The sequence below is a fragment of the Petaurus breviceps genome, unplaced genomic scaffold (genome assembly GCF_028583685.1).
Source record: "Petaurus breviceps papuanus isolate PSGF00001 unplaced genomic scaffold, PetGlider_PUasm1.0 90804, whole genome shotgun sequence".
In the NCBI taxonomy this organism is placed as follows: domain Eukaryota; kingdom Metazoa; phylum Chordata; class Mammalia; order Diprotodontia; family Petauridae; genus Petaurus; species Petaurus breviceps.
This window is the reverse complement of record NW_027187348.1, coordinates 13,054,446-13,067,486: the sequence shown is the minus strand read 5'-3', so window position 1 is coordinate 13,067,486 and position 13,041 is coordinate 13,054,446. Positions and strand designations below refer to the sequence as shown.

The 13,041-nt window shown below is 39.8% G+C and overlaps 1 protein-coding gene and 1 pseudogene across 5 annotated transcripts in view; both read left to right on the top strand.

Moving 5' to 3' along the window:
• The window catches only part of SLC39A10 (solute carrier family 39 member 10), a 163,563-nt gene that overhangs the window by 102,893 nt on the left and 47,629 nt on the right, over positions 1 to 13,041 (top strand). Inside the window, exon 1 of one of the 5 annotated variants that reach the window (XM_069070172.1) lies at positions 5,653 to 5,902. The exons of the other annotated variants lie outside the window; for them this stretch is intronic. The gene's annotated coding sequence lies outside the window, so the exon portion shown is untranslated. Of the gene's footprint in view, positions 1 to 5,652; positions 5,903 to 13,041 lie in introns of those variants that run through there. 5 annotated transcript variants of the gene reach the window in all.
• Positions 2,541 to 3,299, top strand: LOC138147720 (rRNA-processing protein FCF1 homolog pseudogene; annotated as a pseudogene).

Genomic DNA, 13,041 nt, shown 5'->3' with positions numbered 1-13,041 from the left:
GCTAGATTACAAATAATAAACACCTGAGAGGTTTAAACACCAATCTTTGACGACTTTCATAAACTCTTCCCCCTAGAAACATGTAAACCCTTGTTTCTGTTAGGTACTCGCATAGTCACTCACGTCAGAACTGGGGATATTTCTGCAATGCTTTCAACTGAACAGTGAGTTGCTCTAAAGAATCCCTACAAACCATGAAAACCCCCAGTTACCCATCTCCACGACCGATAGCCAAGTTACCCTTGTTTTATAATCTTCATATATGAGCAAAACTGACCTGGTAATTTCTATTTTTGTGCCCTTTTCAAGAGACAAGAAAATAATGGGGATGCTCTAGCTATCTGGGGAAGAACTTTGGGCCATCTGTTAGTTTTCTCGCAGGTAGTAGGTGGCGCAGTGGATAGAGTATATACATTCACATTTTGTCTCACACTTTCTAGTGGTAGGTCCCTCAGCAAGTTACTTCTGTAACTGTTTGCCTCAGTTTCCTCATCTGTAAAATGGGGATAATAATAGTACCTACCTCCCTAGGTTGTTGTGAGGATTGAATGAGATAATAACTGTAAAGCACTTAGCACAGTAACTGACACGTAGTAAATACAACATAAATGTTATAAATTATTATTGTAGTTATTTTTGTTCAACTAATTGTTTTTACTCATAGTTGCTAAATTCAGTAGCCTCTATGCTGTCCTTTAAATGTCTGGCTCCTCCCTAGTTATGGCTCAGGCCAACATTTTCTTGGCTATCTAAATTTGGAATTTAAATTGAAAGTAAATATAAGAAGTTTTTTTTTTCTCTAAGGAAATATTCTTTTCTCTCTCTGGTCATTGCTACTTGCCTAACAATTCAAACAATTGCTTTTAAACTATGTGATTTTTTTTTAACAGTGATATTACTGATGAGCAGTATAAAATTCCTGATGTAAGTTTTAATGAAATGGTCTCAGTTCTTTGAGAATGATTATTACTTATTTTATATTTCAATACAGATTTTAAAAATTCCTTTTGTACTTAAGAAAATAGCAAGTCTCTATAACAGTGACTTCCCTTAGTCATATCCTGTCTGCTTCACAGGAAAGGACCCAGGAATGAAGTCATGATACTGGTGCTAACTCCCACTACATATGCTAAACAGTTCTTTATAATTCTCTAAGATTCTGAATGTATCGTTTCATATGGAAGTAGCCTTACAGCATGAAAAATTTAAATGTATGGAAAATAATTTTAATTTAAGCAGTTCCTACATAAACAGAATGTGTGGAAGATTTGAAGCAATTGTACATGTAATTACAATCACAGAGAATTAAAGCTGGAAGGAATCTTTGTGCTTGTCTAAGGTCCTTTTACAGATGAGGAAACTAAGGCATGAAGAAGCTAACTGAATACTAGATCAGAGGTCCTTAATATTAGGTCAGTTTTGAAAAAAAAATTTAATAACTATTTCAGCATAATTGGTTTCTTTTGTAGTACTACATGTTTTATGCATTTGAAACATTATCCTAAAGAGTCCATAGATTTCACCAGATTGTGAAAGGAGGATCATCAAACAAAATTGGCCAAGAACTCCTGATCTAGCTCACACAGTTAGTATCTAGGTCTTCTGACACCCAGTCCTGTACTGTCTTTTTGTCTTACCATCCTTCCTCTTTTTGCCATAAATCCTCTCTGAAGTGATGCTTCTATATGACCTATTAACTGTTCATGTATCTTAGATAGGGTGATATTCACCAAATCTATTCCTTTGGGTGAGACAGAGGACCACCAGATCTTCTCATCTTTCCAGCTACTGCTTCATAAGGGCTTCCAGGCCTTCTCATCTATCCTGCCTCTGGCCTCCTGACCCCTGGCACTTTAATCTAACCCACTGATATTACCAAGTCTTGCTGACTGCTCTGTAGTTAAGCTTTCTTTTAGTTGCTGTCTCCCCTATCAGAGTAGGAATTCCTTGGGAGTAGAGACTAACTTTTTCTATTTGTATACCTAGCACTTAGCACAGTGCTTGGTGCATAATAAGTGCTTAACAAGGCTTTTTTCATTCATTTAGCTATATCAGAAGACTGCTAAATTCTGTAAATTTAATTTCCAATAAATTGATTTTTATACATAACTGTCCAAAGCTCACTGGGTGGCTTTGAGCAAGTCATTCTTTGTATCTCATTTGCAATGTCAGTAAGACAAAAATAATGATAGCTTTTATCTCAATTCATTTAAAAAGTAGTTGTGCTATCATATATGTACTGTCAAAGTAGTGAAGTATGTGTATGGTTGTGGTTGTTTGCCCTTCCTTCTCGAAGAAGATTATGACATAAAGTAGATGATGATATGATATGCAATTGAATTGGATCTGAATGAGGGAAGGCTGTGAGAAGTCACTAACCTTACTTTGTCTTCTGGAGTCATCTTCGTCCAGTGGCCAGATGGATAGGAACAACTGGAGATGGCCCAGGATGCTGAGGGAGAACTTGGCCTTTTTAAGCTAAGGTCTTTTCAAGTTCTCACTTTGAGTGAGGCAATGCCCATTCAGTGAATAGGCCTCTTTAAGAAATGAATTAAGGGGCAAAATGTGTGCGCCGCTCTTCAGCCCTCAGAGTGTGAAGGCTTCTAGTAACATGGGGAAACAAAAGAAATTGAGGAAATACGCTACCATGAAGCGAATGCTTAGTTTACGAGATGAGAGATTAAAAGAAAAAGATCGATTAAAACCAAAAAAAGAAAGAGAAGAAAGAGAAGTTCCCCAGCACCCATCCTGCTTGTTCTTCCAATATAACACGCAGTTGGGACCCCCTTACTACATCTTGGTTGATACCAACTTTATCAACTTCACCATCAAAGCCAAGCTGGACTTAGTTCAGTCAATGATGAATTGTCTGTATGCCAAGTGCATTCCCTGCATAACTGACTGTGTAATGGCTGAAATTGAAAAACTGGGGCAGAAGTACCGAGTAGCCCTGAGGATTGCCAAGGACCCACGATTTGAACGATTGCCATGCTCTCACAAAGGAACATATGCAGATGATTGCTTAGTCCAGAGGGTCACTCAGCACAAGTGTTACATTGTGGCTACAGTTGATCGAGATCTTAAGCGAAGAATCCGCAAGATCCCTGGAGTTCCCATCCTCGATTGTAACATCAAGAGACTGAACTTCCTGTGACACCAGTCTACAAAATACCATTCTAGTCCCTTGTCCTTTTGTGTAAAATGGGGTTGTAGAGATTTGCTTTTTTATCCTATTCTGAAATGATTTTTCTATCTTAATGAAAAACTGATTTAATTTATACATAAATCAGTTTTGTTCAGACATTTCTATAGACTCAGGGTCTTTTGGGGGGTTTTTCCTTGCTTTTTGGAGGGGGGAAGGTAGGGTTAAGTGACTTGCCCAGGGTCACACGGCTGGTTTTTTTTTTTTTTTTTTTTTTTGTTTTTTGGGGATTTTTTTTTTTGTTTTTGTGGGGGGGTGGGTTTGGTTTTGTTTTTTTGCCGAGGTTTCAACGGTTGGTTTTTTTTTTTTTTTTTTGTTAAGTGTCTGAGGCACTTAACCTTTGAACTCGGTTCCTCCTGACTCCGGGGCCAGTGCTCTATTCACTGCACCAACCAGCAGCCCCAACTCAGTTCTCATTGTCTCATTCCTCTTCACTGCTGGACAATGGGCTTTAAATAAATACTTCATGGGCTTTCTTCTTTTTTCCTTACCCCTATTGTAGAATAGAAGCTGCTACTACATAAGGCTTTACTATATGGGGAATAAATGTATAAATGAAGAAAATATTGAAGCTGTCACTAGATGCAAGAAATATTTCTCGAAAAAAGTGCTGCCAGATATCTTAGGACATATATTTCAGACTTCTAAGCAATAGTTTCTAATTTGTATTAGAAGTATGAGGAAGCATTCTGTTGATAATTATACAAGTGATGGCAGTATTCTGGAAAAATGTCTTAGTCTGTAGGGGTTAATGGGGAAAAGACTCCAGAGCCAGCCTTTTGAAGGTGGTAAAGGAGTTGGAGGAGTCAGAAAGAATGTTTCAAGTGGGTATGGCATGTACACACGAATAAACAAGTTGTACAAAGGGGCAGGCAAACAGAAATGCGTGACTGGAGCAGAAGCCTGGGTTTGGGGGAGGGGTCAGTCAAACCAGGTGGTGGACAGAGGGCATGAGAAGCTAGGCAGAGGCCACTGGTGGAGCTACTTTGCGCGCTATCTCTTGCATCTGTCTTATTTTTTCTACTCACACCACAATCACTAGTCAGGTCCTAATCACCTCTAGCCTGCTAAGTGGTCTCCCTGTCCAGTCACCCTCCCTCAAAATCAGTTCTTGCACAGCTGACAGACTGATATTCCTAAACACAGGTTTGACTATATCACTCCGCACCCCACCGAATTACTGTGGTTGTCTATTGTCTCTAGGATAAAATGTTAACTCTGTTCAGCATTTAAAATCTTTGTAATCTAGGGTCAACCTGTTTTTCCCTATTGTTTAGGCATTATTCCTCCTACTTTTTGTCCTACTTCTGACCATAATAGGCAATATATACACAACTTTAAGGTTTGCAAAACTTTACAAATATCTCATTTGATCCTCACTATGCTCCTGGGAGGCAGGTGCTATTATTATACTAATTTTGCAAATGAGGGAATGGAGTCAGACAGAAGTTAAACGATGTGCTCAAAGCCATGAAACTAGTAAGTGATTGATGCTGGATTGTAACACTGGTCTTTCTGATTCCTAGTCCAGCACTCCAGTTAAACTCATCTATTTCTTGTTCCATGTACAAAACACTCCATCTTTCCACCTCAGTGCCTTTGCAGTCTGTCCTCATATTTCTCCCTCTTTTTCTTCTCCTCCTGGAACACCTTCAAAGCTAAATTCAAATACCTGAAACCTTAAGAGGACTTTACAGAATTCTTGGTTTTTCTTCACTTTGAATGTTTTGCATGTATCTTGTGTTTATTTGTCCATGGGCATATTTTAACTCCCACCTCAAACTATCATATAAATCCTGTGAAGACAGGGGCTGACACACTTTTGCATTTTTATCCCTAATGATAAGTGCAAAATAACTCTGGTGGGTTTTTTTTTGTTTTTTGGTGGATCCTAGGGCTGCACCTTCAATTTTTCCTGGTGAAAACTGAATAGAGAGAGAAACCCTCATAGTCATGTATTTAGAGCTACAGAGTATCTGGTCCTTTGACTCCAGAACCAGAACTCTTTCATTTCTGCCATGCTGCCTGGGAATTCTGAGCATAGTTATAAAAGACTAAATAATGACTATAATAGCAAAATCTGTCATTATACCCACTGTCATCCACTTTGGCAACCACAGATTACTACTCTTTCTCCACGATTTTTGGGAGAGGCATCTGCCCCTTGATGACCTCCCACCTTCCTTTTGGTTTTTCTAAAAACAGGAGGGGAAAGATGTTTGGGAGGGTCATTGCCAGTGTTCCAATCTCATAACAATTGTCAATTGGCAAAAGGCATTCTACGCATGCGTTACAAGTAGCCCTACAAGCCACCCCCAGCCTCTCGGGGGCAGTGCCTTCCAGGGAACAAAACTAGCGTGGAGCGTGGGCTACGTACTTAGCGTAGAGTCGGCTTTCCATTTGGCTCCACCTACTAACGAAGACTCCGTGAGTTGTGGGCTACTGTACGTAATCGGCGTTCCCCAAGGTGAATGGCGGAGAAGTTATGTGTACGCCAGTAGCGTAGCCTTCACAGGAGAACAAGGATGCGGCTGCGCGGGTGATTGAGCGGGGCTTTGTACGCCGGCAGCGTAGCCGAGCGTGGGGCGGGCATGCCGCCTCGACGCAGCTAGCGCAGCTGGTTTTGATGAATACGCTCTTTGGTGCAGCCGGGGTTTGGTACCGAGCGGAGAGGAGATGCACACGGCACTCGAGTGTGAGGTAACTATAAAACCCCGATTTGTTTACATTCCCTCCCCCAGAACCGGCCCCATCTACTACGGAGCCCGCGAGTCCCGGGACCGCGGGGGGTGGAAGCGGGCGGCAGAACCGGGGATCCTCGGCCGGGTCCCCGGGGGCTGGGAGGGTGTTGGGTAGCCAGGCTACGGCTTCCCCCCCTCCGTCTGACCCTGCTGCTGGAGACAGCGGCAGCGTGGGAGAGGGCGGCAGAGCGGCGGGCGGTGCGCGGAGCTGTTTTGCCCTTCACGTGCGCCCAGGGGCTCGCGCTGGCCGGGGCGGCCGTTCGCCGGCCGGCGGGGCCCCAGCTCTCGGGCTGCTCTCTCTCTCTGAGTCGGAGGGAAGCCGCGGCGGCCGGGGGAGGGGCAGCGGCACTGAGGGGGAGGGGAGTGCGGGTGGTCGCCGGGGGAGGCCGCGGCGAGGGCGCAGCCCTGCACGGGTAGGCTCCACGCGGCGACCGCCGCTGCTTAAAGCCCTGCAGTAGACTGTCTGGAGGAGGCCCGGGCAAGGCGAACTCGCCTTTTATTGGCTTAAAATGGGTATAAGGGTTTAGTCCGTGAGGGGCTCCCCTGCCGCATAATCCCAGGGAGGGGCCCCCAATCTTTTATTTAACCCATCCTAATGGAAGATTGATTGGGAGATGGTTTGAAAGAGGTGGGGGAGACATGCCTTTGACTAAGGATTCACGTGGGAGGAATGGGTGGATTCTGGGGACGAAATGCGGGCGAGGGGCGGGGGCTCGGCTGGCAGCTCCCGGAGCTGCGGCGTGGCTCCCTCGCTTTGTTCCAAGGGTAGTAGGGAGACAAGTAAAGGCGGGGGAGGGGGCTGCGGTGTAGGCCCTCCCTCTGCCCTCCCCTTTCCAGGCTCGGATTCTGGCCAGCTCCTCCCCTCCAAGGTGAGGAGCACGAGGGGCTCGGGCCTTGCGGAGCAGCGCGGCGAGGCCCGCAGTTGGGGCGGGGTCTACGTGACGTTGAAGCGCTTCCTCTGACTGCAGTCTCGGGTGGAGGCGGCTTCACGTGGGCCCGAGGCCGCGCTGTGAGCCGGGCAGACGAGACAAAACCCGCAGGCTCCCGAGCAGGGCGTTAAAGCAGAGCCACATTTACTTGTCTTTATTAAAAATGAAGGATGTCCGTCTTAAGCTTCGTCTTGAACCTCTTTTTAAATGAGAAATGTAATCAGAAAGCGCCTTCGAGTCACTAGTCAAATAACAAATGCAAGGAGACCAGAGTAGCAATGTGACCTTGGACAATTAACTCGAGTTAGACCAGACAGCATCTTGGGTCTCTTCCAACTCTTAAAGCTCTGTGATTTCTTGTTTTTTTTTCTTGTTGATTTTTGCGGGGGTAAAGTTGTCACCACAAAAACTTTTAGATCAGCCCTAGGAGCTCTGATACTGGAGAAAGGGAACCCTAAGTAGCTTAAATTTTAGTAGTTTATTATAAACCCTTGGATTTTTTAATGTTATTGGGGGAATGAGGAGGGTAACCTTGTCTCCACGAAAATTTCATTATTGGTAGATTTATCCCTAGGAGCTTTGAAACTGGAAAAGAGGGAACTTCCCTTAAGGAGCTTACATTTTTATTTGCTTGGCTTTGTGTTTATAAATCCTTGGTATTTCATAAGTGCAAATCCTACATTAAATTGATAAATACAAAAGTACACTGCTGGGGAGAATCCAGTTTCGAATTGGTTTAGATGTGGAGTGTAAATTGAAAAATAAGGATCCAAGTGCCTAAACCCAGAAGTGTTTATTTTTACAAGTTTCATAATAGCTTATTTTGGTAGTCTTTATTGGAAATTTATGATGGGATAGTCTCTGCCAGTTCTGGAACTTAAGATTTTTCTTACTGGAATAGAAACAGTCAGAAGCTTGGCATGTTGTCAGGTACGAATCTAGTGTCTTTCAACACTTATGTGTACTTACTTTGCCCAGTGTGAATTAGGAAGCACCGATGAGTTAAAAGTTGTATTTGGGTTGCATATTTCCTTTCTTCACAGCATGACTCAAAGAGCAGGAAAAAAATCAAGCCACATGGAGTTATATTCTAATATTGATTCAGCTATACTTTTGCATGATATATTTGTGTACTTTGTGTGTAAATACTTTTTGTGCTGTTACTGTGATGCCCCCCCCCCCAGTTTTTTTTTTTCAGTACTTGAATTAGTCATCTAAGTACAATCTTATTTCCGGTTTTTTCTTTTGTGTCTTTGTAAAATTCCTCTCTCCATTGTTTCCTGTCAGTGATTTGAATGCCCCGAAGATTTGTACCTATTGTTCTCTTGTAATATTGGACCTTTCAGAGGTAACCATTTCATACTGGTTATTTCAAGTGCCTAACTTGGACATTAAGGACAAGTGGTCTTAGTCAGATCTTATTTCATATTTCTGAAGACCATTTTTAGAACATATTCATTTTTCTTACTTGAATCTCTGCTTTCATATTTATCCAAATGAAATTAACTTTTAGTAGAAAAAGTTCTTAATTATTTTGTTAATAATAGAGACCAGCATGCTTGAGCACACTGTAGGCATTTAGTACATACTGATTGAAATAAAATTTCTTGTTTTTTCCCCTTTCTCAAAGAAGACAGCTAACTGGGAAACAACATTCATGAATGGGAGATTTTGGGAATCTTGTGCCAAAATTCATGAATGGGAGATTTTGGGAATCTTGTGCCATAAAGAGGTAGGCTGAATGGTACTGGTCCAGTTAGCCCAACTGGTTAGTCTTATGAAGAAGGAAAAAGAACAAAACAAGTAGACTAGAAAAACAGGTAGGGGTAAACCTTGCTTTTAGCTTTTGTATAGCCACAGAAGCTATTCTGTTCTTGCTGTAATCTTATTAGAAACATTGTACAATGACCAATCTTCAGAGTTTACACGTGAAGCCAAAAGCTTGACACTCACTTTCTATATATCAACAGCATAGTGGTGCCCCCTTGTGTTAATTTACTGCATCTTAAACTGAATCTCCTAGTTTTCTTTAAAATGTATTTTCCTAAAAAATGTGTTCAGTTTTATATGTCACTCCATTTGATGATAATCTTTAGGGGTAGGAGGGCAGACAAAGCACATAAATGTTAAGGAACAAAAACAGAATAGCAAGTTCATGCTGTTTGAGTTTGTCTTTTTTGTCTCCAAAGTCTGACGCTTGATGATGTAATTTATTTTGAGACCATCTTTTCTCTGAATAATTGTATTGCATGATTCATGCTTCCTTGGTTAGTAGTTTGACTTTTTTCCTTTGTTTATCTTGATTGGAAAATAAAACCTGAAATGACAAAACTCTAATGGTGTTTTCTTTTTAAGGTTTAGTTTGTTGGTATAAACTATTAAGTGGATAACCTTGAGACAGTTCTAAATATTTAAGATTGCATGCATTTATTGAATTGGAAAACTAACATTCCTGAGTAGTTAGTTGAAAATTTCATTTTAACTTTGCAAGTGGAATTAACAGCAAAATTAAACTAGTACTTTCTGTTAAAATTGAAATTAAGATGGCTTTTAAATTTACTTATGAAAAATAAGGCACTTTAAATAAAACCAAAAAAAGAGGCAATTTCTCTAATGAGGAATTCTTTATCTGAAATGTATGTATACATGTTATATGAAGTATTGGAATTGGACAATTGCAAATATGCTAAAATTTACTTAACCAAATAAATTTTGACTTAGTGATTTTTGGAATCCAGTGATGTAGCTATTGACCAAAATATTTCTGCATCTCTTTTTGGAATTGCTTCCAGAAAGTTTGACATTATCTATAATCTCTTTATTTTCAGTAAAAATTTCATCAGTTTCATCCCTTCTTTGGAGAACTCAGATCTATTCCCTAAAAGTGACTCAGAAAAGTGTATAGAAATAATATCTAGGGAAATTTTGAGATTTTGGCTCAAAGTAAAATGGACTCCTCAGAAGCACATGGCTTCTCCCACACTAATAGTCTGCAAGCCACTATTATTGGGTATATTGTAGAAGGGATTGTTATTCATGTGTGGATTAGATGATGCATGTTCCTTCAAACTGAGATTCTGTAAAGTTTTGCTACTACTCTAGTACAGGTCTTCATCACACCTGGACTGTTGAAGTAGCCTGCTGGTGGGTCTGCCTGCCTTGTCTCATCACTGTGTCCTCCAACCACTGAAGTGATTTTCCTAAAGCTAAGCTATGATCATGTCACCCTCCCTACTTATGAAACAATTTGCACCTTAATGTGTCCTGGATAATATACAAAATGCTGTTTGGCATTCATTGTCCTTTATGATCTAGCCCCCTTGTAACTTTCCAATCTTTATACGTTACTCCCTGGTCACATACTCCTAGATCCAGTAATGCACTCCATCTCTCCTGGCATGCTTGCTTTCTACTCAGTCTGCTGACCTCTCCGACTTCCTTTAAGTCCCAATTAAAATCCCTTCTTTACTGAAAAGTGTTCCCAGTCTCTCATTATTCTAGGGTCTTTTCTCAGTTAATTGTTCTCTACTCTGTAGCATGCTCTGTATATATTTGCATATTCTCCTTCATTACGTTGTAATCTTGAGCACAAAGACTGTCTTGCCTCCGTATCACTGGCACTTAGCACAATACCTGGCACATGGGAGGGGCTTAATAAAGTTTTATTTATATTCATGTTTTGCTGTAACAGCTGTCAAAGTGTTGATGAAGGATGGTTTCAAAAAATATTAAATAGAGCTTCCAAAAAGACTTTTAGAGGGGACAATTGATTCATATACCTTAGAAAACAGGAGTGGATGCTCTTTTCCTCCAAGGTCTCTTATAGATCTGTTTAATAAGAACAGAAAAGTAACAAATAGTGAATGCATGCTCTATATGTAGAATGCTATATTTTGTGGAAAATATCTGCCATAAATAGAAATAAAGTGACTTGTTAATGATCCTTGAAAAAACATAGTGTTATAGAAGTCAGACTGAATTTAAATCCCATCTCAGACTTACTGGATGTATGACTGGATAACTCATTTAACTTCTCAAAATTTTTTCTCTGCTGAATGGGAGATTATTATGTTTATTATACCACCTGCCACAGAGGTGTGAAGAAAGACTTATATACATAAAGGTCATATATGTGAAATATTTAAGGAAAATACTAAAGATGGTTTATGCAGAGGTGTAGAGAACCTCAGAATTATCTGGCCCACTGCTTTCATCTTACTGATGAAGTAATTCTCCCAAAGAAGCTATGAATGACTATGGATGTAACAATGTCAGAATTGGTTTTAAATGGTAAGATACTAATCCTCAGAAGTACTGCATTTGTGGAATTAGATTTACCCCCTTTGATGAGAAAATACTTAGGCTATGACAGTACATCAGTAGAAGGGAATTTAAGAAACCAGTTGGTAAAAAATCCCATTTAAATATTCAATCTATTTTAGAAACACTAAAAATGTGATTAACAAATATTTTTGATTTGGTGTACGTTACCTATGTTTTTACTTTTGAAGTTAAATATTAAAACCTGATTTACTCCTCTATTTCTGACTTACTTATATAGAGAATTACATTTAAAAATTTTTGGCTCTTAAATGGGTAAGTTGCTAGAAAATGTCAGGTTGCCATTTGTAGGGAGTAGTAAGCATGGGGAATTATAAAATGTGGGGCAAGATATCTGCTCTTAAGCTTTTTGTACCTTGAAGACCAAACATTTGTTTTGGTGCTAATAGAACCAGCTACATATGATTGTTACCAGAGGCTTTCCCTAAATTTATCCTTTTGTGTAAAGTATTTTTTAAATGCTTTATTAACTCATATTTTTTGTTCAGGGTTTTATAATGCCATACATTTGCTGAATCTTGTAGATAATGGTCGGGGGAAGAAAAATTCATTCTTACCTCAACTCCTATTCCCCTTAAAGAATTTTGTCCTCCTGAATTTGCTTATGTTGTGACTTCCCCTGTCCCCTGGGAATGTATCCTTTACTTTGTCATATATAGTAAGACTTCAATTGATGGGAACCCCAATTTAAAAGAAATGAATTCTGTGTTCAGTTTTTCACAAAAAACCTAATAGAGTAAGCTCAAAATAGGAATAAAGAAAAACTTTTATGACATCAGTAAATAAAGATCTTTTGTGCTTTCTTACAGCTATGTTTATTACTATACATTCTGAATTGTTTAGAATACTCAATTCTGACCTGGAGGCAAGAGCCTGTGTTTCAATAATAGAATAAATTTTGACCGTTCACTGTGGTGCAGGAAGTTAGACAAATTTTCGGTTTATTAAAATTTATTCATAGCTTTTGGTTTGGTACAACAGATATTTCAGCAAATACATAAACCTCCCTATGAATGATCTCCAGAAGCATTTACCTTAATTGGTTGTTAATAGGAGGGATTCTAGCTTGTAACTTTGATACAGTGCAATATGAACAATGACACAGGAGTCTTATTGACTCTCAATGTTGACTTTATGATTGTTAATATGTTTCAGAAAGATTTCATTGCTCAGGTCACTGGGGTAACCCAAAGTGAATTCTGAGCTGTACTAGGAGGAGCTCAAGTGTGTCCTGAGGAATCAGGGTTATCTCTTTTTACTATGTCTTCTCTGATCCTTTGTCTTGCTCCTCTCCCTTTCCATTCAAGCCATGGTCCGAGTTATTAGTAATTTAGACATTTTAATGAGAAACAACAGACCATAAAACAACTCAGCTTTTCAAAGGTAAACATTGAGAGCATGGAGAAAATTGGGCTGAAGTCATCACATAATCTGCTTTTTGATGAAAGTACTAAAGTGCCAATTTTTCAGATGATAAATATACCATTTTAAGTGAGAATGGGTATATGATGACAAGGTGACATTCTTTATCCACTGTGCTAATAATATAAAACATTTGATGTTCTTGAGTCAAAAGGCATTGACAGCAAAAAGATAATTTTTGGAATATGTGAGAACTTCAGAAATTCTTGTTCAGACTTTGATTCTTGAGTAATACTGCCAACAGACTTCTTGGTGTGTTCAGGAGTTCATTTAAGGAAGTATAAACAAGTAGCCTAAGTACTGAAAGGAGTAGATAGTAATGGTGTGGGTCTCATCTAGTGCAGTGGTTCTCAAATTTTTGCTCCAGTGACCCTTCTTTCACACTTAAAATTGAGGACCTCCACCC